The 26,735-nt window shown below is 40.1% G+C and overlaps 1 long non-coding RNA gene across 2 annotated transcripts in view; it reads left to right on the top strand.

Moving 5' to 3' along the window:
- LOC102153458 overlaps positions 1-26,735 on the top strand; it is a 60,542-nt gene that overhangs the window by 12,955 nt on the left and 20,852 nt on the right. For both annotated transcript variants that reach the window (XR_005366765.1, XR_005366764.1), the window contains exon 2: positions 1,830-1,919. This is a non-coding gene — a long non-coding RNA (uncharacterized LOC102153458). The remainder of the gene's footprint in view (positions 1-1,829; positions 1,920-26,735) is intronic.

The following is a 26,735-nucleotide window of genomic DNA, read 5'->3' as shown; positions in this document are numbered from 1 at the left end:
AAGTGGTTGAGGAACCTCCCTACTGTTTTCTATTGTGGCTACCCCAGCTTGCATTACCTTCAACAGTGCACAAGGATTTTCTTCACACACTTGTCAATACTTGTTATTTCTCATGTTTTTGATTTTACCATTATGTCAAGTGTGAGGTGATATTATGGTTTTGGTTTGTGTTTCCCTCATGATTAGTGATGATGAGCATCTTTTCATGTATCTCTTGGTCATCTGTACATCTTTGGAAAAATGTTCAAGTCCTCTGCCCATTTTTGAATCAGATTATTTGGGTTTTTTGATGTTGAGTCATATAAGTTCTTTATATATTTTGGATATTAAGCCCTTATTGAATATATATTTGAAAATGTCTTCCCCCCTTCTGTGGATTGCCTTTTTGTTGATAGTTTCATTTGCTATGCAAAATCTTTTTATTTTGGTGTAGTCCCAATAATTTATTTTTACTTTTATTTCCCTTGCTTGAGGAGATATATCTAGAAAAATGTTGCAAAGGCTTATGTCAAAGAAATTACTGCTTACATTTTCTTCTAGAAATTTTTTGGTTCAGGTCTCATATTTAGGTCTTTAATCCATTTGGGTGTATTTTTGTGTGTGATGTAAGAAAGTGGTCCAGTTTCATTCTTTTGCAGGTAGCTATACAGTTTCTCCAGCACCATTTATTGAAGAGACTTTCTTTTCCCCCCATTGTATATTCTTGTGTCCTTTGTTATAAATTAACTGGCCATAAAAGCATGGATTTATTTCTGGGGTCTCTATTCTGTTCCATTGACCTATGTGTCTATTTTTGTGCCATTTCCATACTATTTAGATTGCTACAGCTTTGCAGTATATCTTGAAATCTGGGATTGTGATGGACCATGCCTTTTAAAAAAATCATCACCAAACTCAAGATCATCTAGATTTTCTCCTGTGTTATCTTCTGGGATGTTTATAGTTTAGTATATTATATTTAGGTGTGTTATCAATTTTGAATTTTATGAAGGGTATAAGATCTGTGTTTTGATTCATTTTTTTGCATGTGGATGTCCAGTTGTTTCAGCACCAGTTGTTGAAAAGACTATCTTTTCTCTATTGTATTGCCTTTGATTTTTTGTCAAAGATCAGTGGCTTATGCTTATGACTTATTTACATCTATTTTGAGCTCTCTATTCTGTTCTATTGATCTATTTGTCTGTTCCTTCATCAATACTACACGGTTTTGATTATTGCAGTTTTATAGTAAATCTTAAAGTTGGGTAAGATCAGTCTCCCACCTTTGTTCTTTTTCAATATTGTGTTAGTTATGTCTCTTCATATAAACTTTGGAATTAGTCTGTTAATATGCACAAAGTAACTTGCTGCAATTTTTAAATGGACTTCATGGTATCTATATATCAAAGTGTGAAGAACTGACAGGTTGACAATATTGAGTCTTCCTATCTATAAACATGGAGTATCTCTCCATTTATTTAGTTCTTTGATTTAGTTAAGAATTTTGATCAGAGTTTTGGTCAATGTTTTATAGTTTTCTCCTATAGCTATCATAGATATTTTATTAGATTTTATCTAAGTATATATTTATTTTTAGTGCAAATGTAAATGATATTGTGATTTCAAAGTTCAAGTCCCACTTGTTCACTATTGGTATGTAAGAAAGCTGACTTTTGCATCTGTGTCCTATAACATTGCTATAATTATTTATTCCAGGAATCCTTTTTTGTTGATTTTTTCAGATTGTATATAAAGATGACCATGACATCTGTACATAAAGATAGTTTTATTTCTCCCTTCCCAATCTACACACCTTTTATTATATTTTCTTTTCTTATTGCATTACCTAGGAATTCCAGTACAATGTTGAAAAACACTGGTGAAAGGAAACAACTTTGCCTTGTCCTGATCTTATTGGGAAAGCTTTGAGTCTCTCATCAGTAAGTATAATGTTAATTAGCTGTAGGGTTTTTTGGGGGTGGTTATTCTTTATCAAATTCAGGGAATTTCCCTCTATTTATAATATACTGAGAATTCTCATCACAAATAGTTGTTAGATTTTTGTCAAATAGTGTTTCTGCATCTATTGATATGATTATGTGATACTCTTCTTTAGCCTGTTGATATGATGGACTATACCTACAAATATTAGGTTATCCTTGTGTATCTGGTATAAAAGCCCTTTACTATTTGCATCCATTATGTGCAGTTTCACCTCCAGTACATTCCTTAAATCTAAGCAGTACCTGCTCTATCACTTTTCAGACTCTGCTCCACCATCATATCTCTCCTAGATGGGGATAACTTCTTAATTCCTTTCCTAGTCTACTCTTGCTATGGGCCCATATCCATTATTTGGAGAGTGAAAACAATCCTTTAAACATATAAATCAAATCACATCACTCCTCTGCTTAAATGCTTCAAAAACTCACTATTACCAGAAGGATAAAATGCAATCTTTTCCTTACCATTCCTATGATACAGCTCCTGTCAACTTCCTTAATCTTTTTACCACTTTGACACTCAAATTTTAGATTCTTTTCTCTTTTTGTTTTTGGAGTAAAACAAGTCTTCACTGTTTACAAGGTTATTTATGAATTGCAAAAATTTTCTATTTTTAAGAATTGATATTATCATATTTTTCCCTTCTAGTCCTCCATTGAATCTAGGCTGCTACAACCAGACAGAAAATGTGGGGACACTTTTTTCTTATATCTGTAGCAAAAATTCTGCAGTAAATAGTAACCGCTGCAGGTCTGTCAAAAATTGTGTCTGCTTTTTCTCCATAATTTACCTCTATGGTCCTTTTTATTCTTTAAAGTTTTCAAACCTATCCTGAATTAAAGTCTCCACACATGGAATATTTTATTACCTGATCTTTGCATAGCTGGCCTATTCTCAACAGTCAGGTTCAAGTGCTATGTCCTCAAAGAGCCTTTTCTGAACACCCCATTGAAATAGTCATGCTCATGTCCCCACTGCTGTTGCATTATCTCTTTATCCTGCTTTTTTTCATACAAATATCTATGCTACAGAATGTCTTGGGTAAGAGAGCAGCAGAACAAGAGAAATGTATTTCTCATGGAATTTACATTCTAGTTAAGGAGACAGACAATGAACAGATACATACTAAATTCATAGTCTACCAGGCAGTAGTAAGTATTGTGGAGAAAAATAATGCAGAGAACAGAAATGCAAAGCACTGGGGTTGACGTGAGACATTTCAACTTTAAATTGTGTGATTAGAAAAATAAAATAAAAATAAATTGTGTGGTTAGAGAAAGCCTCACACACACACACACACAAAAGACCTAAAGCAGATGAGAAAGAGACTTATTTTCTGGGAAGGAACAAGAAGCGAAAACCTCAAGTGTAAAGGCGCTGAGGCAGCAGCCTACTGGTGTTTGAGTAACAGCAAGGGGACTTGCCTGGCTGGAGTGGAGTGAACAAGGGGCGGGGGGGACAGTCATAGAGGATGAGTTCAGTAAGTCCTGTACATCATCAAAGGGGCTTTGGCTTTACTCAAAATAAGATGATACCCTTTTGGAAGATTTTGAGAGAAATAATCTCAGAGATGTGATCTGACTTAATTTTAGAGGGATCAATTTGAGTGCTGGGTTGAGAATAGATGGTCACAGGGAAAGGTCGGATGAAAGAAGACCAATTATGAAGCTGTTGCAGTGCTCTAAGTGAGAGATGCTGGTGACTAACATAGGGTGAGGGCAGTGGAGGTGATATGAACTGGTCATGTGATGGTACATTTGCATGTGAAATGTGAGGGAAGAGATGAGTTAGGAAAGACACTAAGCCACTAGAAGGATGGATTGCACCTAATGAATTGTGGAACCTGCAGGTGGAACAAGTTTGGGGACAGTGTAGGAAAGACTATGACTTTGCACACGTTATGGTTAAGATCGATGTCAAGTAGGCAGCTGGATACACAAGTCTGGAGTTCAGCATAGATGTGTGCGTGTGCTGTGTGAATTTGAATATGCATATGGTTTTAAAATTGTCTTAGAATAATTTAAGAAATATATTTAAACATGAATTTGAATCATATTTTTGCTCAGAATTTCTGAGCTATAATTGCAGAACTTGCATGGAACTCAGTTTTAAAACTCAGCATACTGTTGATGTAAAAAGTACGATTTGATACAACTATCACGACCAATTTTTTTTTTGATGTGTGGTATGGCAAGAAGAAACTATAGAATTTAGCAATTCATACCCAAAAGCGGTTTATTTTAATGATATTTTTATTCCCTCCTGTTGGATCCATTTTTCAGAAAAATTTCTGGATGTTTCTCATATTGTTGAATATGTGATGCGAACCATCAATTGCTGACAGGTGCGCTTGATGGAACAAGTTCAATGGGACAGATCACTCATTCCTTTTTTAGGGTTTTATTGGCATGACCCAATGAAGGGATTTTGTGTGATGTGCAAGTCGCCATGATGTACTCTTTAAAAATAGTGTCACTGACACATATCCACTAAAATAAATTAACCTTCCTATCCTGACTGATTCACATTTTGGAAATGGCAACTTCACATGCCAGTGATGATATGAGCAGAAGAGCTGGGTGGGGGTGACAAATCAAGAGTCCAGCAAGAAGATGGCAGCGTAAGAGGTCTTTTAATAGAGCAGTTCAGAGGCAATGAGCATAAACCTAAATTTGTATCAGCCTAGGATATAATTCAAGCTCTGTGGCTTTATAGATGGGCAGGACCTAGCCTCTCCAAACTCAAGTTTTGAGAAATAAGATATACTAAGGGATAATTACAACTCTCTGGGGAGAGGAACTAATGAGCTAATGCTTGCAAAATACTTAGAATAGCACCTTGCACATAGCCCGATCTCGATGAGTGGTGGCTATTATTAACAATAACTCTTTTATTTCCATCTAAAGAGTTTGGTCTTTTGCAATATCTGAAGAATATAGATGGGAAGACTCAATGGTCTCTCTCTCTCTTTTACATGCAATTCTTTTTTCCCCCATCTAATTCTTAAAAAACAGAACAAAATAAAAACAAAAAACCACACATTTAAACCACAGATTAATTTCCTCCAGAGCTTAGTTTCAGAATGTGATTTTATAAATTGTGGGCTGGTGTCCTCAGATTCAGGGAAGGCTTCTTGTGGAAGTGAGCCCAAGGCGAGATGCAGGAACATGCCTTTGAGCAGAGGTGATTTCAGATTGTCATCTCTTAATTGGTGAGCAGGACTGTCACGCCAGCCTCAGATTTAGCTGGGACAGATAGTCCTAGTGAAAATGGGTCTCCAGATCATAAAATTTTATAGTTGAAACCTTTCCACTGCACACTTGAGCATTTGACACACACATAGTTCATCTTTCTTGGCTGTAATTTGGACTTATTAAGCATTTTTGTAACACTTGTCTTTTTTTTTCTAAGTTGGCTGCTTTTCATTAGTGGTTCCTCACATCACTCTCTGTGAAAGGTGAATACAACAGTCCATATTTTATAGACAAGGAAATTGAGGTCCAACTAAGGCTAGTGTGGTTTGGCTGAGGACACCAGAAAATTAAACCCTGGAACTACTAACTGAAGCCAGAGTGCCTCACTGTTGAGTCATGGTTGACTTTATCAAGGAGACCATTCTTCATAGATGATTCAATACCTTCAAATAAAATACGAAAATAATGTCCCCTGCCCTCTCTGAGAACACAAAATACTTTCTAATTTTATACAGTTATGATGTTGTAACCAGAGTGATCATTCGAAAATCAAATCTGATCAAGTCGCTTTTCTATGAAGGGCCTGGTGCTGGTTCTCCATTGCCCCAGGATCAAGTCCAATCTCCCTAATGACACATGCAGCTTTCTCTGTGTCCCTCTGCATTCCCTGGAAACGTGCTGAAGACTACCTGTTCCCTTCATGTGCCTTTGTACAAAAAATGGAGAAAGGAACCTTCCTCTATCTCACTTCTTCCCCTTTAGTTAGGTCATGTGTTCCAGGAAGTCTCCCGATGCTTCTCAAGGCTGGGTTAGTTGGCCCTTCTGTATCCCCAGTCACACATGATATTTATACCACTTAAAGCACCCAAAGTGTATCTTAAAGTAACCATTCCCATGAGACTACAGTCTCCATAAGGGCAGAGTCTCCTTCACCTGCTTCAATGTAGATTCCTGGTTCCTAGTACAGTGTCTGTGAATGGTAGGGATACAATAGATATAGATGGATCGTGTGAATGAGCAATATGCCTTGTGATTTGCCTTTTTCCATCTCACAAAATCATAAGATTTATATCCTTTGTGTCAGACTGTGTGATAAATGCTAGAGCTATGGTACATTTTGGTTTGATGCTTTAACGGTGGAATTGTTGGCAACTGCCAAGGGGGTGGCAAGGCAAACTGTGGTCACCAGTGTAGGTGTTCATCTGAAGATATTTCATCCTAGTCCCTTGATCTTTTAGAGGCATCAGCAGGGTGACCATATAGTTATCCAAACTCGTATGAATTTGAGAGTGGAAGTGGGCACAATGGCTAATTATACATGGACAATCGGTGTCTACTGGGATGTTCCAGGCAAAGCAAGTGTGTGGTCGCCCTTGGTACATGGATTACCTGGCTGTGCTCTTAGTCCTGAGCTAATTCCTGGTTTATCTGCTTCATCTAAGGGGCTCAACACTGCCGCTGGGTGAGAAATAGCACGGTTGCACCAACTGAAGCAGCTAAGGGACACATAGCAGTCACTTTGCAACATATGGCTTGACAATCCTTTTCCTGCAGTAGCTCTAAACATAGTAGTAGTTATAACTCCATGACAGGAGCAGGTGAGAGAGGCAGTTAAGCGGCAGTTCTATCGCTCAGCGAAAGTTTTGGCACCTGGATTGGGACACGAAGAATGTTAACTAGAGAGCTGAAAGATTTCCAGATCGACCAAATCGCTCAAAGCTGCCAAGTTGGCCTGAGAACTTTCCTTTGTAAGTGGGATAAGATGATAGCTGAGACCACTCCTTAGCTGGAAAATGCAATATAAGCATATGTTTAAAAAAGCAATGATTAAAATATTACGTTTTCAGAGCCCTTCCGTGCTCCCGGATCCAAGGCTGTGCCAAACGCTTCACTATGAGGAGGGTGATTTCCAGGGCAGGATAATAGCTTCCCAGTGGCTGCAGTGTAGGTCTCAGCACTGGCGAGAGTTTAGGAGGTGAAAGAGGAGGACTTGCACATTAGTAAGAAAGGTGAAAATCCTTGACACCTAGAAGGTGTCGAAATTCTGGTGAGCTTACTTATCTTGTTTTGGCAAATCTCCCGTATATCAAATGGAAGATGGCATGTTCCCATTACTAAATTTCTCTTTTCTTTCCTGATAGGATTTCTCCAAATTTATGCCCATCATTTGTGTCTGGAGAATGTAACAATTTGTAACTGACAGATTCATTGGCATAATACGATATTAAAGGCCACTGTAATGGTGGTGGGTTGGAATTAGGAATTGTCTTGCATTAGCAGAAGATTAGGAAACGGATTACACTTCAGGTGTACTCTACAAACAGACATACCTGGAGAGAGCAAAACCAAAAAAAAAAAAAAAAAAAAAAAAGAAACCTAAACCCCCAAAAAACAAACCAAAACAAAACAAAACAAACCCATGTGAGACTGGTTGAAATCAATTGAAGCCTAGAATTTCAGCTTTACAGGTCATTTTATCCTTTCACTAGTTTTATATTTGTCTTTTTTATTTTTTAATTTAATTTTTTTACAATTTTCAACTCTCTTTGCTATTTTGCTTCCAAAAAACCTGCATGGCAGTGCCTGCAGAGGCAATTTCTCATAAACAGCTCCTTAGGCACCTGAAAGCAGAAGTGACAGTGAAATTGGGGGAAGTTATCACAGAACAGAGGCTCAGTGCCACAGGATGGTTTTCCAGGCACTCATGTGGCTGCTGCACTTAGGGTCTGGTAACAGTGATCCATAATAGAGGATTCCTTCGTGATAAAATGGGGGCATAAGATACTTTTCTTATGTAGGCTGACCTGCAAAGGAGGCTGTAGAGTGGGGCACATTGGACAGATAGGGCCTGGAAAGCCTAGGCTTGTCCCGGTGCCTGGGTTTGGAGCCTGTGTGCAGTGGGTGGAAGCAGACCCACGTCAGGTGCCCTGGTGGGTGGGTGGCAGTGGGTTGGCCTGTGGAGGGGAGGGCAGCTGGCCTGGCCTGGCCTGAGGAGCCAGATTGGTTATGTTAGAGTATTTTTATAAAGTCCTGAGTTGACAGTAGGTGCCTTTGTACATGATATTTCTAATTTCCTGACTCAAACTTCAAGGTCAGCATTGTAAGGATGCTTTATTTCCAGGACAAATAAAAACCATCAACAAAACGAATGACACGAAGTGTTAGTTGCTACACAAGTCAATTGTTACGGCTAGATGCCATGTACTTTTTGTGAAAAACCATACACTGTATACACAAAGAGAGCAACTCACTGCTTGGTGTAAAGAACTGTAATTGACAGGATGTATATGAATATAATGTAATCAGGAAGCAAATTGTGGCTTATACCCTTTGACTTTCAATTGTGAAACAATAGAGGAATTTTGTATGTTCAGAAGGACAGAGGGGTTTAGAACAGGAACCGGAAAAAAAGTCATCCTTCCAATGACACAGAAGAAAATAGCACTTGTTATGAACATATTTTTACTATTAAACAGTCTGGGTTCATATCACAGCTCCATTCGTTAGTTGTGTGACCTTGGGGAATGCACGTAATCTCTTAGCTTCAATTTCCTCATTTTTAGCAAATAGAAATAGTAAAAGTAACTACCACACATGGTTTTGGTGAGTATTGCATGAGATTCTATGTAAAAGCACTTAGTAAAGGGTTTGATACATAGTAAGTTCAATAAATATCAATTATAATTCTTCAAAACCCCATTGTTTGACACTATGGCTACAATTTTTATTTTTGCGGCTGTGCTTGAGTATATGGTTAACACTTGTGTGTGTTTGTGCCTCAGCTTTATGGTTCACTAAGAATCTTCAGCCCTCCAACAGTGCATTGTTTCCATGTCTGGAAGACCCTCAAAACAAGGGACATCCAGAGATCCCCTTTCCCAAAGTACTTTGATGGGTCCGGGTCCTCCTTCCCCACTAGGGTCTGTCACAGGTCGCTCAGAGGAGCAAATGGCCAAGGATGGTCTTATTTCTAAAGAATGCCTTTAAAGCTTGAATACATGCTGTTGCTATGTTATTGTGTTTTTTTTTCCTTTCCTTTTTTTTTTTTTTTTTTTTGTATTTTTATTCTAACACACGGAAATCAATAACAAGGCCGGGTGAAATGTCACAAGATGTGGATATTGAGTTTCCTTAAGAAACCATATATTTGGATGGTGAATTGGCACCAAGATCTCTCACCAGACTCTAAGAACATCTCGTTCTCTTTCATTCCATTCTTCTTTTCTCCTTCCAACAATGTTAACCACAAGAATACTCACCACTTTCTACTCGTGTTGCTCCCCTCTTATTTTGTTTCTTCAGCCCTTCCAACTACTCTGTAGGCGATTATATTCCTTCTGTCAGGAGATTTGTTAAGGAGAAATCTCCTTTGTAAGGAGATTTGGAAGGGAATTCCGAATCCTCTGGTAATTTACTATCATCTTGGTCTCATTATTAGTCTCCCTGGTCCCAGCTGCATAAAGATGGGGGAATGATAAGCTCACCTTACCCTTTTCACAAGATTGTTAGGAGGACAAAATAAAATGTTAGTATGCTAACCTTCTCAAATGCTCTTATTATTTTTGAGAGTACTCTTTATCATTAATTGCATTTATGTAATATTTCAAAATAAAGAATAAAAAACTTTGTAAAGTATAAATATACTGCAAACATTTTTTAAAAATTAAGGCAAATTTGAAGTTATATTTCCTTATGAAATATGCCTAAACGGACCTGGTTTTCCTCCTCCTATTTTGTAAAAGACTTAATTTTTTAGAACAGTTTTAGGTTCACAGGAAAATCTAACAGCAGATACAGAGCTGCTTCTAAATATTCAGCTGAAATGTGACAAAACTTTTTCTGATTTATCAATTCTTAAAAAAAATAGTGTTCTGGGGCAGCCCGGGTGGCTCAGCGGCTTAGCGCCGCCGCCTTCAGCCCAGGGCGTGGTCCTGGAGACCCCGGGATCCAGTCCCACGTTGGGCCCTGCTTGGAGCCTGCGTCTCAATTTGCCTCTCTGCCTGTCTGCCTGTTTGTCTCTCGTGTGTCTCTGATCAATAAATAAATACAATTAAAAAAAAAATAGTGTTCTTCCTTGCTAGCCTAAACTTTTCTTGGATTTTTTTTTTTTTTTTTTTTGGTCTGTTTGTTTTGTGTAAGTGGAAAAGTAAATGGCTGGCCTAGAGGCCTGTTATCTTCCCTCTTAGCAATCTCTATTCACTGTGTAAAGTGTGCTTAAAGGTTATTTACATAGCGGTTGCCCTGGTCTATTCCTAACCTCTAGAGCATTTTTGATGACCATGAGAAAATTTCATTTATTATGATATGGTAAAAAGCAGGAATATACATTGTTCAAGAAATGTGAATCTGTTCATTAGAAAATAGGGTCAGATTGAAGGCTATTTGTTATTGGAACAAATAATTAGCAAATGAGTCAAAGGAGTCAAATAACTGATTGGAGTAATCTTTTTTTTTTTTTTTCTTTTCTCCTAAGCAGGGACTTCTTCAGTAGTATCCTGACATAAAGACCATTGAGATTACTAGGGAGTGATTTAAAAAGCCAGTATAGTCACAATAAAACTCTTTACTATGATCCAGGTACTGCATTAGTTGCTTTATATTTGCTAACTCATCTGAATGGCACAGAAACTCTATGAGCTGTATCTTATGAGCTCCATTTTATTGATAAGGAAACTAAGGCTCAGAGAGATTAAGTAATTTCTAAATAGAATGAAGCATCTTGGTTGAACACCTAGGATTTCTTGTCACATTTGCTTTTAGCTAGTCCTGAGAAAATCAAGTAGCCTCTTCTACTCAGAGTATAGTGAGTAATTTCCTATTATATGCACACAAATGGGATGTGCATTCTGTGAAAAGAAAATGTATGAATAGAGAATACCTAGGCAAATGCTCCTCCTCTTAAATAATAATAATACACATCATCATCTTATACTTTATGTCAAATATTTCCTGTAGCTTCTCACATTTAAGCTTTGCAGTGACTTGCTGGGGTGGGATCATTAGTTCTACTTACAGATACGAAACTTGAGACTCGCTGTGGTGAATTGTTGGCTCATTTCAAATGAACGTATTTTTCAGACACCCTAGACCATGGCCTTCTCTCTGTCATATTGGTGTTCACCCTCGTCTTCCTTGAAGAAATAGTCTCCTCAGAAATTTAAATCATCGGTATGCCCTGCAATGTGTCCCACTACAGCATCTTTTTATCTCTGACTTTTTGGTGGTGGGGGTACTGTGAGAAGCTGGCATGACTCCCTCTTGTCTTTTGGCCACGTTGGGGACCTTTTTCAAAGACTCTGTCAGGACAGTATTGTAGGGATCCTTGCCTTCTCAAATATTGTCCTTTACTTCTGATTCATGCCACAGAAACAGAGAATTTCTAAATAAACATCAGAAAGTACATTGGAATGACTTCATGCCCAAGTTTCTGATTGCTTGCACAGATGACATCCCGGCTCTGTCTCACCACACATTATTTTTTGAATCATTTTCCTAACCCAAGTAAGTATCTCTGGTAACCAAATTTTGGTAACTTCCCCAAGGCAACCCGAGGTTTGGAAACCAAGTGGGCAGTTCCAAGTTCTTAGTGGACTGTTTCAAGGCATGCAACCACAGAGCTAAGGTCAGACCCCGTTAGAATGGGGGCAGGGAGAGAGGCTATGTGGAGAGAGGTTCAAGTCTTTCCAATGTACTGGAATTTAACTGGAATGAGTGAAGGCAATTTCATTTTAAAATCTTTCCCCCCTGTCACCTCATTAACACCTCCAGTGAAAGGCAGCTGTGAGACTGTTAACTCTTTGCTTGCACATTCTTGAAAGTGCTATTGGCTGGGAACTCTTGTCCTTGTGAGAAGACACCCTGCTGTCACCAATCTGGGTATCCGTAGCATTGAAATGGGGGTTTTTCCAAGACTCATATTTATACCCCAATAGTGCACCATTCCATAGAGTGAGACATGCATTTCTGCCAGATTTTGCATATTTCAAGCTACTACTCCATCAGCTGCAGTATGTTGGGTTTTTGGAACTTGGCTGCCTCAAATTCTTTTTGGAAATAAAGTGAGAACGTATGTGAACATTCATTAAGTTATTAACTCATTCATTTACTCATTCCCACTTTTAATAAATCACATTGGATGAGTGCCTATTACATGTCGGCAGCATGTCAGCATCGGGGTATAAGGGAAAATAAGACATTGTCCCTTCCCTCAAGGAGTTTGCAATTTAATGTGGGTTTGAGTCATTACCCCAATATAATATGGTGAAATTATGATAAAAGTGACAATGGGAGCACAAAGGGAGAAGCCATGAAGCAGAGTAGCCCAAGGGAGGTCAGAGAAGACAGAAGATACTTGAGTGATTTTGAAGGCTAAGTAGGAGATAGCTATATGGAAGGAGCTGAGATGGGAAAGCAACATGGGCAAAGTCAGGAGCAAATGGTTTTGGCATGATGCTAGAGACAAGCTTTGAGTACAGTGTAGTGAATATTGGTATAGTCGGTGCTGCTATATACAGCTCATACCCTCCCCCCTTCAGGATTTAAACATATGTTCTGCTGGGTGCTGGAAGGGGTGATGGCTCTAAGCTCTCAGCTGAACCTTTTTGGGAATTGCCCTCAACCAGCGGGAGCTGCTTTGTCCAAGTTTATATCCCTTCCCCTAAGACAGTATGTACCCAAGATATCATGGTATATAGACTAGTTCTCCTTACTTCATGGTAGACAAACTCTGAATATTTAACTCATTTCAAAAGCTCCCAATAAGATCTTCTGAAGCCTCTGCTACAACTGCACTGTAGTTCAATTTCTCTATCTAATCTTGCTTAGCACACTTCTCACAGCTGGTGTCTTCTGGGAAATGGAACAAGAAGCGATCAAAAAGTTCAGAGAAGTGGGTATGTTTGAGTGGAAATGTAAGGCTGGAGAACGTGTCAGCTAACTATAGTTACCAGGAGGGCCTGGTAGAAACCCCATTTACTTATCTGATGAGGAATATGCTGGTGAGACAGGCTCCAGCATCACTGAGAAACTCAGGGGATATTGTTAGAAAACCGGGTTAACTGATAGCACTGAGCATAGTAGAATTCCAAGTAATAGAGGTCAAGGATGACATTTGATATTGGGGGCAGTGATATTTCTATAATGAGTCATAAGATTGGAATGTCAGCTTGGTCAGGAAGCTATGGAGATGGTTGATAGAATATAGTGGCCCAAGGGCCAAAACAGATGGAAAGCCCAACAAGAGTATTGCTTAATCTACACAGTCAAAAGAAATCAAAGATGGATGATCAGAAGGTTGAGTGCAGCCAACTACCTTGCCTCGCCTCCAGACCTGAGACAGATTTTGGACCTGGAGCCCTGAGAGAAATGCTGAGTATACAGCAGGAACCTAAAGAGGAGGAAAAACTCAATCTTGGCTTATGTTTGGGTCAGCTCAACATGGGAATGCAAATTACTGTGGCTGCATTATAGCCCCATTCAGGAGGGAACTTAATGGGGCCATAGTGAGAAGAAACCCTTCCCCTTCCAAAAAGCAGAGCTTCTAATGGTGTACCTGGTCACCTATTTTCTGTGGGAATAGTGGTAGCATGAAATAAAAATATATACAAGCTCATGGGTAGTAGTGAATGGGTTGGTTGGTTGGTTGGTTGGTTGGTAAAGGGCATGAAAAGAGAAATGTTAGAAAATGTAGTGCAGATGATCTGGTGAAAAGGCCTGTGTACAGACCTATGGGATGGAGTACAAAGAATAAATACCCTTGTGGCACATGTTAAAGCCTCCAGAAAGCATCCACCAGGAAGAAGCTGTAAAGAAGTAACTAGAAAGAAGGGCTTCACCAGCTGATATTAACTCTCTCAACACAGTAGATGTGTTAATAAATAATTATATTAGAATGGACGAGGCTTTTCATGGACCTAATTGCATGGACCCCAACTCACCAAGGCTGACCTAGCTATTGCTGGTTAAATTCTACTGTGTCAGCAACATAGAGCAATGCTCAGCTGCTGACATAACAGAGTCCTTCCGGGACAGCAGGTATGTGTGGTAGCAAGTTTGTTGCATTGGAATCCTACTATCCTGAAGGGACGTCATTTACCTTGACTGGAATTGTCACATATTTATATGTGAGTTTGACTTAGTCATCATTACGATATACAGACACCAACAAGGAATCTCATACAATATCATGTAAGACCAAGGAGCACCTTTCAGCGAAGGGATGTGTGGTAGGATATGACCATGGAATACACTGGTTCTGTCACTCACCATACCCAGAAACTTCCAGCTTGACAGAATCATGCATTGGTCTACCTCAAGTAAAGCAGTAGTTTAGAGATGATACCCAGTAAGACTAGAGCCTCATCCTTTAGGATGTGCTATCCACTCTGTATCCATGATGATCAAATTCCTAGATTCATGTATTCTTCCTGTTGTAGTCAATTACAATAAATAAAATTCATGTATTCTTCCTGTTGTAATCAATTACAATAAATAAAATTACAACAGGAAGAATACATGAATCTAGGAATATATGAGTGGAAGTAGGGGTGGATTCTTTTCTCATCACTTCTAGGGACCCTCTTGGGAGATTTGCACTTTTTCTCTGTATAACATGGATCTGTGTATTGAGGATTCCTGGTTTTCAAGGGAGAAACACTTCCAACAGGAGACACAGCAAATGTCCAATTAAACTTTAGTCTATTGTTATCATTTGATCACCAGGGTTCCTTGTGTCAAGTGACAGACAAAAGAATGGAATCACCATCCTGCCAGGAGTAGTTGACCCTGATTATCAGGTGGAGGCAGGGACATTGTTATGTTAGAAATGCAGGGAACCATATGTTTTACCAGGTGACCCATGGAATATCTCATAGTACTCCCTTGCCCAAGGGACAAGTGCTATGGCAAAAGCCCAACAAAAGCCTGCAAACCAGAAACTCATACCTTTTAGGGATGAAGTTCTGAATCATTAAGCAATCTAGATCAGCAGAGGTGTTACCTGAGAATGAGGGGATTTAGAAAAGATGACAGAAGAGGGGATGCTAAAAACTAGATGCAGTAGTTGGGGCTGAAGTTTGTGTATTTTTTGGGGTAAGTTTCCTCAAGGGAAGAGACCAACCAGAATCTAGGATTTGCTGTTCTAAGAAGTTATTATAGAAGCAAGAGGGTCTGAGAGAAGCTGGGGGTGAACTGAAGTGGCTGCTGCTGTGATGTGTTTCCCAGATCTGTCTCCAAGGCTTAGGTGCTCATCCTCAATTCCTGGACATGTTGGTGGCTCTAGGCTGCTGACTGAACCCAGAATTAGGTATTTTCCTTAGCCAAAGACAGGACGCTCACTCATGTTTCCTTTTCTTCCCCAGGAGCAACTTGTAGGTAATGATTGGTCAATACGGAGGTCTAAATGTCTTATCTTTTTGCCTCAACAAGAAGAACCACTTCAAATTCAGGGCTTCCTCTACAAGTTCCTATGGCTTCTGTTACCACTGCATATAGTTCAAATTTTCCTCTGCAAAATCCTGCTGCCTTTACCCATCTTAATATTGAGTGTCCTTCCCAATAAACCTCCTGTGGATGGATGGATGGATAGATATCAGAGGATGGATAGAGAGATAGATAGATATCAGAGGCTCAGAATCTGATTCATAGGAAACCCAACCTATGACGAATGGGTATGTGTTAGGGTAAAGGTTATGCTATTCTATCAAAGAAAGCTAAACATAAAATAGCTTCAGTAAGGAAGAATGTTATATCTCTCCAATGTAAGAGTCTGGATGGTCTTGCGTGGCAAGCAACTCTGCTTCGTGTGATTATACAAGGACTCAGTTTCCTTCTATTCATTGTTTCATCACTCCTTTGACTGTTGCTTCATTTAGTTGGTTGAAGCCTATGTTCCAGGCCACAGGGATGGGAAAAGGAGTGTGGGAGAACACATGTGTGTTGCTTTAAAGCTCAAACCTGGGCTTCACATACCCTTTCTTCTTGCATCAGGAAGACTTAGTCATGGGTCATACCTAGCTATCAGGGATGCAGGAAAATGTAAGGTTTCTAACTAAAAGCCTCCCCTCAATGCTATAGAAGAAAGAAAGAACAAGTTTTAGGGGCAAAGCTTTCCGTATAGGTATGGAGGCAAGGGCGGGAAGCAGAAATTATTTCATGTATAAATAGAGTGCTAAGGTGAGGTTTTAGAACTTTCTTCTGAAAACTATGGAGGGCCATTACATATGGAAGGAGTTGGATAGCAAATAATCTGCCAGAGAGAATTTTATTGTGAGGTATGCCAAACAACTATATTCATCTTCATGTGGAAATGCTGTTTTGTCATGGTACCTTTTATAGCAGTTGTGATCTCTTGTCTGAGTATAGTTGATGTTTCTGTTCCCTACTACTCCTTATCTGAGGTAAAAAATGGATATTGCTCTGTCAGAACAACTGTGAATGAGTTGTTCTCAACTTTTCTTGGAAAGAAGAAGTAACAGAGCAGTTTCCTACTTCCTATTCCTCCAAAGCACAGGGTCAGGGGGAGGGTAAGTCTCATGAAGGATGAGACTTAGTGCATTTTAAAAAAAGTAGAATGTCTAAGAGATGGAGATGAGGTAGTGTGAAACAGAGAAAGCTAGAGTCTTTTAGGTCCGGTCAAGAGGTCTGAGCATGGCCTTGCCCTGGCTCTGCCTCTAGATTTATGATTTTTCCCAAATTGTTTGGTTTCTCTGGCATTCAACTCTAAATTAGGTTGTTAGACAAAGTAAACCGGATGGTTCCTTTCCATTTAGAAATGGACTTCCATTTGAATAGACATTAAAACTGAAGATTGGAACCAGAGTTGGAGCTCAAGAAATGTTTGTTGAATTTAATTAAATTTTTGTTTTTAATTTTAGCTAAGTAAATCATTGCTTGACCCTCAGCCCACATGGGAAGCCCACCCCCTAACATCAAAAGAGGAGCAACAACAAGCAATAGCCTACTGAGTGTTCTAAGATCTCTACTCTGCTGTCTGAGGAGATGAGTTTTATTTTTATCTGCCTGTTCCAGATGCCTGTTTCTCTGAATGATGAACCAAGAGAAGGCCCATGGACAGCCAATGGCCACCTGGAGTCTATCTCATATGTCACAAAGGTTTAGAGATAAGGAGTACCTAATGGAACATCTAATGTGCTCTTTTCCTCATGGTATTCTGATGTCTATAGGACAAGAATTATGAGAGATAGGCATTTCACCTAGAAGCAAGCCAGATCTCTCTGGGTTGGCATTTAGTTTGGACAGCAGAGCACATTCTCAGTTTCATGCGACTGCGTTGGGAGCGACAGACACATTTCTGGGCCTGGTTCACAAAGGAAGAACAGTGGTTATCATCTACAATAGCAGTGGCTTCAGGAGCCAATGACAAGAGTGAGGGACTGAGGGGGAAGGCAACCAGCTATGTTGAAAATTCACTAGAACGCCAGGACTCACATTGGCAAAAAGAACCACATGACCTCCGGTGACCACTTGTGACTGTGACACTTCAATTTCTACATCTTAAAAAGTAAAGTAGCACCTGCTAGAGGCTCAGTCTTCACTGATTTAATAAACCCTAGCTGTCGTCTGAAGGGCCAGAGTTACACACTTGTGATTAGCGTCAATGGGTAGTAAGGTGCGTGCGCGAGGTGGCAATGCTTTGATGGCAAGTCCTTCCTTTTCAGTTACTTTTGAAAGGCCAATTTACTTAGAAAGTTGAATTTCCCCCCGATTAGTGGTCACGTCAGCACTTAAAATGCTAGCAGGGGGAACGAATCAGTATCATGTTTGTCTTTAACACGGGAGACAGAGGACACCTGGCCCTCTGTTATTACTGGGACACCGTCCGAGAGTCAACCCGGGGCACAATACACTTCTTATGCTGAAGCAGAATCCATCTGTACTCGACAGGAGGAAGACAAAAGAGGATTGTTAGCACTTAAAGGCACCTTGACAGAGTCATACCGCTTGACTCCTTTATTAATTGCCCCATCTGCTAAGTGAGAGCTCTCTGACACAGGTTGGTGCAGAACTCTTAAAGCCCTTCGTCTGCTTCCTATTGGTCCCACCTGTGTTTGGGTTTGTTCTCAGTGGGCAGAGATTCCAGGGAGAAAATGAACCGCTGCAGATCGATTGCAGTATCAGTCATGCAGAAGACGTGGTGAAGCGTGGCATTTGATTTTGATCTGGTTTTAACCCTTGCAGGGCAGTTGTCCCGGCTTCCCTGGCTTTTGTTTGCCTCGGATTGTGTTCAAGGCCTTGGGGACTAACGGTGAAGGGAGAAGACGCAGCACGCTGCCCTCAATTTAGGAAATACACCATTTCCCCTTTAAGTCACTCAGACCTCCCAACCTTTCCGTGGCTGTCTGCGACAGAGCGATAGGACAAGCCAGAAAGCAGTAGCGTGTGCATGTGTGCGTGTGTGTGTGTGTGTGTGTGTGTGTGTGTGTGTTATTGCTGCCACGAAAAGATATGCCTTGTTTTTGCAGCCAGTGATAATTCTCAACGAAAGTGCACGGCCGGTGCAGCAGAGGCTGGGCCCGCGCTGACAAAAGACAGACCGACCAAACTCGATGGTTGACTTAGGCGACCGTTCCCCCCAGTCCGATTTGTCTTTGTCCTTGCCTTTCTTATTTTGTTTTAAAAGAGATTCAGGGAGATTGAGTTAAGGATGTGGTGTCGATTTCAGCCTCAGTTTTGCAATTTCGGCATTGAGCCTGGATTGTGTTACAGCCGTCGCGATGCCGGGATGTTTTTTTCTGCACCGTTTGGAGATAGAGGAGAGAAACAGGAAAAGGTGTGGTGTCTCCTCTCCAAGTTCCTTTATAGTGGGGGCTGGGGTTTGCATGGTTGTGTGTGTGTGTGTGTGTGTGTGTGTGTGTGTGTGTGCAGGAGACAGAGACAGAGAGAGAGAGAGAGAGAGAGAGAGAGAGAGACAGAGACAGAGAGAAGAGAAGGGAAAAGAGACAAGTGCCGCACGGCCAAACAAAACTTTTGCCACTTGATTATGCAACTTATCTTCTCAATAAGAATATTTGAGCTCCCTGCCTTTTGCTGAAACTCCAGGAACCTAAAGACAGGGATGGTGTAGAGAGGACTGAGCTCACATCTCACCCTACAGCTGGGGGGAGGCAGGTTCAAGAATGACTTATTTGCAGCTTTCTTGGCCCTTGAATGCACAGTTTCTGTCCTATCCACCACTGCCCCCCTTTTTTTTTAAAGATTCTGAGCCCTGCTCTGTTGGCTAAAGTGGGCCTGTCCCTCTCCTATTCCGTCCCTCCTGGAAGGGAGAACTGCAATCCTTGGAGCTTTCACTCTTGGAAGCAGTGGAAAACCCAGTCTCAGTTGGCTTGTGTAACAAGGTGTCTTATAAGTTCACATCAAAGTGTGGGGACAGGGCTGGCTTTGGTCATGATGGAACCGAGTGACTCAAAGATCCTCAAGACCTGGCCCATTTCCATCTTTGGCACATCTCAACTTTTTTCTAAGTCTGCCTTCTTTCTCAAACACTCCATGTTGGCCTGGTGACCAAATTAGTTGCTTCCAATGTCATGTCTGCATGGAAGGAGAAACTGGTGTTCCCCTAGTAGCTCCAGAAAATGTCTCCCCAGGCCCAGTTTAGACTGGTTCACATGCACGGCCATGGACCAGCTCTGTGGCCAGAGGAGTGGTGAGACCAAGGCTGAAGTGATCATGTTCTCAAGGCTGGAGTACAAGGAGCCTGAAGTTCATCCAGGAGAAGGGGGTTTCTAGGAGAAAGATCTGGGTACCCTTGCTAAAGAAAGAGGGAACAGAGGCTGTTTGTCTAAACAACAGTCCAAAAGTTATCCATTGCAGGGCAGGAGGCTTAGATGTTGAAAGGGGAAAAATAGTAATGTGGTCAGTCAGTTCCATAATGTGTGCATGTACGTGTGTATGTGTGTGAGCCTATGTGTGTGTCTGTGTTGGTAAGGCTGCTGGCCCAACACACTGGCTTTGGAATCGGATGCCCTGGGCCCAAATCCTAAATCCAGCACTAACGAATTTGTGGACTTTTTGATGAGCTACTTAAAGCTTTGGTTTGGCTTTATTTTACAAAGATTTGGGGTGGAGTTAACTCAGCATTGTTTCCGAAGAGATAAGGAAGTACTTTGTCAACGACCTCATTTGTCTGTCTTTGCTTCCTTCTGCCACAAATAAAAAGAGTATCTCAGGATGACTAAGTAACTGCTGAAAAAGACTTGATGTTCTCTCGGCTAATATCTTGAGGGTTGCCCAAGATTCTCCTTTTCTGAGTGACCCCCTGTTCCAGAAGGAGAAACTGCTCTTCCTTCCTAGATATATCTTCTCCACTGTCCAAGACCCATCTTGGGACAATAAGTTCTGCCTGAGTGGACCCAGAATGATTGTATGCATACGAAGAATGAGATGATTTGTCTTTTCAGTGAAAACAGCTTTTGTTGCACGGAGTTTATGCCCTGCCGCAGGAATCTATTAGTCCACAAAACTTTCACCTTCCCACAAATGTTTCAACAGCTGGGACGCAAAGTCCCATTCAGAGACAAATGTGCACACCACATTTACAATCTGAAATTCAATCTTTGAGCATCACTTGATTAGAATGAACATTATGGTGCATTGTAATTCTTTTCATTTAAATAGCAGCCAATAAATTTATACCATAACCCATCCCCCATCCCAGAGCCTATTCAAAAAGGTTTCAGTTAATGCAATTTTAACCAGCTGACATCTAAATATTTACCAAGCTCTTCAGGTGCCCAAGGCAAGCATACCCCAGTATTTACAGGGCTGGTATACACACACACACACACACACACACACACGCACACACGAAGTCACACACACATTTTTGTGGAAGTTAAGAACACATTTCTGATTCTGTTCTTAAAGACCGCTTCAGTGTCTTGCTACCCCAGTACCATCTCCCCTGAGAGTTCATCTCTGTTAAGCAATTAGCACAGTAGGAGCTCAAAAAATTGAGCTATATTTAAATGATTGTAGTTATTATATGATATTAATTATTAAGCAGTATCTTTGGTAATGTTAATTCTATTGTGCTTTTTATTTTTCTAAACTAGGAAGTTCTTACACGTTTAGATCAACTGCTCAGGTCATCTCTTTGACCCAAAGAGAGTAAAGGCATTGATTATTGTTCCTACAAATTAATCAAGAGTTAATACACAATTTTTTTGGGATGTTTACAAACTTCTTTTCCAGAAAGTTCCATATACTCTAGAAAATGTGCCTTCTAGCAAAGTATGGGTCCTGCTGAATGAATATTGCTCCCCTGCCCAGTCCCATTGAGGACACTGCTGATCCCACCTGCTCCTTTCCCCCTCTTTTACAGAGTATGTATCACTAATGTACAGTATCATTGACTTTTCTGATCACATGTATTGTTCTTTGTTGGCCTTTCTCTTCCAGAATGTAAGCTCCATGAAGGCGGATCCTTTGTTTCTTTTGTTGACTGATGTGTCCCAGTCACCTTCAGCCCCATTTCTTTCTACCCTAAATAACATTTTTTTTTAATGCAACAGTATAGGTTTATAGTGTATCTGAGATGAGAGCAACTCTATTTCTGGTAAGAGAGGAACTGGAATGTTGACCTTGGCCAGCCTTCTCTTATGACCATCCTATGCATACCATGAACTTTTCCTACGTTGCTCATTTGTGAATGGCAACGATTCTAAACTTGTCCTTATGGGACTCAGACCACAGAATGAGAAGGCTGACTGCCCGAATCCCCTCGATCAAATAACTCCCTGGTGTGTTGATTGTGGAGTACGAACTGAATAGATAAAAGAGAGAAAATGCCGTAGTGGCTTTCATCACCCAAACTCAAAACTTTTTAAGTTTATGGACATCATCTTGGTCTCCTCTACTTTGGGAGACATCAGGGTTCTCTAGTGCTTCCTTCCCTACATCTTCCCTGTACTAATTTCTTAGGATAGCTGCTGACTTGCATGTGACAAAACTCCAAAGGAATGATAGTTTAACTGAGATAATAGGGCACTTTTTCTGACATAAGAATTAAGCAGTGGTAGGAAGGGTGGGATTGTGGCACCATGGGGCTGCAGGTCTCTCTCAGCTCTACTATATCCAATGCATGGCCCTTGTCTTCATGATCCAAGGTGGTGGCTGAGTGTGAGTCTGCATATCTGTGCTTTAGGCTGACAGTACTATGAAAAAGCAAGGAAAAGGGGAGCAAAGGAAGCTCCCATGTAACACTTCTGCTGTAGTTGAACGATCAGAACTTAGTCTGATGTACATAACTATACACAAGGGAGGTTTAGAAATGGATGGCCATGGCATCAGAACATTTGGGGGTTTCTATTAAGAAAGGAGAGAATGGAAAATGAGGTAGGCAATTAGCATTCTCAGTCCAAACTACCTCTATAGTACTTATGAATGAGACCTTAGATTATTACAATCACTTATGAAGTGCCTCTACTTTCTTCTCCGGAAGTTTAGAATGCCAACCTATTTTTTTTTTTTTTTTTTTTTTTTTTTTAGAGAATACTCTCTTCATTTCATTCCAGAGCTCAAGTGCTTCAATAATTCTTAATTAATAACTGGATAAAGTCCAATCTCACTAGCCTGAAATTTCAGGAAGTAGCATTGTATGACAGGAAGAATTTGGCTTAGAAACCACCCCTAAAACAAAAAAAAACCCAAATCCAATAATTATTACTTCTCATGGTCTTGCATGTTGGGTGAGTGGTTCCTCTGCTAGATTCACCTAGGCTCACCTGTACAGTGCATTCAGCTGGAGGGATGGCTGGACTGGAAAGTCCCAGATGTGCCCACTTATATCTGGGAAGATGTACTGTCTATATAGGCTATGATGCCTCAGCTCTGCTCCATGTGGCATCTCATCCTCCAGGAGGCTAGGCCAGCTACCTTATATTGTCCTCTTAGGGTAACGTTTCTATGGACAAAAACCAAAGTGGCAAGGTCTCTTAAGACCTAGCCTTGGGAGTCATGTAATATCACTTTTGCCATATTTCTGTCACAAATCCAGTCCTGATTCAGAGGATGAAGAAATAGACCACATTTCTTTTTGGAAAGAGAGGCAAAGACATACTGAAATGGGGAATGCTTTCCAGGATAGCAGGAATTTGTGGTCATTTTCTTTTGCAATTGACCATAACATCCCTGTGATCTTTAACAAACCATTTCACATGGTTGAAACCTCAGTTTCCCCATTCAGAAAATAGGCAATATAATCATAATCATCTCTAGGGTACTTTGAGGTGTAAGTGCCTTTTAAAGTGCCTCAAGGCACCTGGATGGCTCAGTTGGGTAAGGTGCTTGACTGTTGATCCTCAGCTTAGGTCTTGATTGACCTGAGGGTCAATCTCAGCGTCATGAGTTCAGGACCTGCATTGGGCTCTGTGCTGGACATGGAGCTTATGTAAAAAAATTGAAAATAATGTGGCTCAAGTAAGACATTCAGTCCATATGAATTCTTCCTCCATTCAAAATTCTCCCGGGTACCAGTGACCATGTGAACACTACACTCCTGCTAATCTCCTCATGGTCCTCTGAAACCCCAATGATGTTCCCGCTGAGTGTTTCTGCCATTTTCTTTACATGAAACATCCTCCCCACCCCCCACTTCATTTCTTAGTCTACAAAACTTTATCCATATTTCAGGATATTGAGTCTCATTTCCTTCATCACCTCTTGACACTTCTGGCCTCCATGATTTCTTAGCTTTCTAAATTCCTAGCAGCCTTTGTGATTTACACCACTCTTTAGTCATTTGATTGTATGGGGTCCTGTGACATTGCATTGCTTTATGGAGTTATTTAATCTTAATACTCTTCACCTTTCCAACTATATGTTGCAAAATATTTCGTAAAACCCTTAAAGGATGGAGAATGTAGGACAGAATGGTGAAATACATATAGATGTGAATTAGTCTTACGGCCCCAGTTTCAGTCTTAAATACTTATGAGCTGGGTAGACATAAGTAAGTCATTTAACTTTTCTGAACCTTACTTTCAGAATCATTAAAAAGATAATATTCTGGGCTTGCTTAGCAATACTGTTGTAAGGATCTGATAAGATTATACACAGGGACATTCTTTAAATATTGTAAAATATCATATAAATATTTGGCCTGTTGTAATATGTTTAATGAACATTTGTTGATTAAATACTAAATAAACATGAAACATGGGAAACTAGATCTATTGAGTTTATTTGTGCAGGAACATGGATATTCTTTTAATTTACCCCTAAAAAGGAAACCAGAATACCATGGTTTTGGCAACATCAATTTAATGGGTTCCAGTTGAATGACTCCACCATGTCCAATTATAATTCCAGTTTTCAATACAGTTTAGCAAGAGAGAAATCATGAGCAGAGGTCCAATATTATTCTAAAATAGTTTCTATTGCAAAGTTGCTTTCAGAGGGAACATTTTGGAGGAGATTGTTTGGTTCAACTGTTTCATAAGTGAGACGGTAATGTGGTTACAATTGAGTTAACTCTTAAGCACATCAGGGAGAAATTTTGTTTTGCTTACAGCACCACATGAAGCTCTCCCATCCTAGCTCCAATGCAAATGCGGTAGATTAAGTCCATCAGAGCTAGGTTAGAATTGCAAGATTGTAGCATGTCAGGCTCCATGCAAAACTATCACATGCAGACCAAGAGAATTGCCTGTTTATATTAGTTTTAAGTATTTCCAGGGATAGAGAGCTAAGAACATTCGGTGTCTATCACATTTATCTTCAAGAAGGTCATCTTGTTGAACACCAACTCTCACTGCAACGTGAGATATTTTTCCTTGTGCTGTCCCAAATGGGGATGGTGAACAGCTGGCCAATGTCATTTTTATGACAATTTTCATACACTTGAATTCAGTTGATAAGTTGTCTCTCTTATTTTCCTTCATCCCAGCTTTCTTAACCTTCCTGGAGAGGTCCTGTTTTTCTTCCCCAAAATCATTTTTATTGCCATTTTCAGGTCTCAGAGAAGTCAGGCCTCAAACTGGACAGAAAAATCAAGTAAGTCCCGGCTAGCATTTGTAATGACATTACTTCCTGTCTTTCCTTTGTGACACTGATTGCAATATGTCCTGGCATCATATATTTTACTGTTGAATCAAATTCATGTCATGGACTACAACATCTTTCTTTCTTAGAAAATGGTTCTTCAATGTTTTTCTTGATGTGTTTTAGAAGTGATACACATTCATTGTTTGCTATTTAGAATATCACACACAAAAGAAAAGGTAAAATTTACTTGTAATCCCTCTGTTCAGGGACAGCCCCCATTAAGATTTTGGCTTTTCAGTCTTCAGGGCAGTGAAGGTTGACCTCATCCCTTCTGGCACTGCTGCCTTTTTGCTGCTGGGGTCCTTTGTCTCTGCCATGGGAGACTTGCTATGATCTCAGATAGCCATGGCTCTTGGTAGTAGAAGAATGGACTGATGAGGAATTAGCTATTCTCAGGAACAAAAAGGTATTAAATTAAATTCTGCAGATGTCAGAAAACTAGTACTGTTTCTACTGAGGGAGCCTGTAAGTATTAAATCCAAGTGTGTGTGTGTGTGTGTGTGTGTGTGTGTGTGTTTGTGTGTATAAGCATATATATTACATCTAATTCTTAGAAATGTGTCTGGAACACATAAGAGCTGAATAAATATTAAATACTGTTATTTCAGTTGTAGTAACTATTATTCTTCCTATTGCTGTCATCATAGTCTTTGGCATCATCATTATTAAATGCTTCCTGTAAGCTGGGCCTGGCTCTGGACCCCAGGACACTATAGTAGATCCTAGCCCTCCAGAATGACTTGGTTTGGTAAGTGTGATAGACACACTTTTACAATTGTGGTCTCAAACAGGTCTAAACCAGAACAAAACAAAACACCCAAACAAGCAAACCCCCTTTTACCTCTGTTAGCTTCTTAGCCACCCCCACCAATACCACCAAATATGTAGCTCTAGGCTTAGGCAAGTAGAATGCATGAAGTTTCTTAATGATCCTTTGGTCATTCTCTGTCCTTCTACAGTTATTTATCTATTTCAGATTTCATTATGTCACTCATTATTTCACCACCCTCGACTGTTTCCATAAAGTAAAGAAGCTCTTCAGGATCCTATGTTTTTGGTGTTAATCTGTCATCAACTTCTTCACTCACTCATTCAAAAAGGAGGCACATCCCTTGTTTACTCACTTTTGGTGGCTGTCAAGAAATGGTCCTATGACCCTCATGATATTGGCAATACAGCATTTGCTTTTTTAAGACATCAAAACAAATGGTCGATCTTGTCAAAGCAGTGAAACCAATTGATCAAATTGCCTTTCAACTGTAGGACATAATTAGCATTGTTGTGTTCGATTTGGCATTCTTTGAATTTCCCCCATGTGACTTGATAGATCTCTTCTTGAGAATTGTCTTCATTTTAAGCCATTCTGTTCTTATAGACATTTGACCATTTACACAGGTTGATTGAAATGGTGCATGGTCTACTCTGTATCCTTTCTTTCCTCGATTGTGTCAGCTATCACATCGTGCAAATTAGGGCATTCCATTACAGAGGAAGGGT

The sequence above is a fragment of the Canis lupus genome, chromosome 11, assembly GCF_011100685.1.
Source record: "Canis lupus familiaris isolate Mischka breed German Shepherd chromosome 11, alternate assembly UU_Cfam_GSD_1.0, whole genome shotgun sequence".
In the NCBI taxonomy this organism is placed as follows: domain Eukaryota; kingdom Metazoa; phylum Chordata; class Mammalia; order Carnivora; family Canidae; genus Canis; species Canis lupus.
The sequence above is the reverse complement of the archived record's forward strand: the minus strand, read 5'-3'. Positions and strand labels throughout refer to the sequence as shown.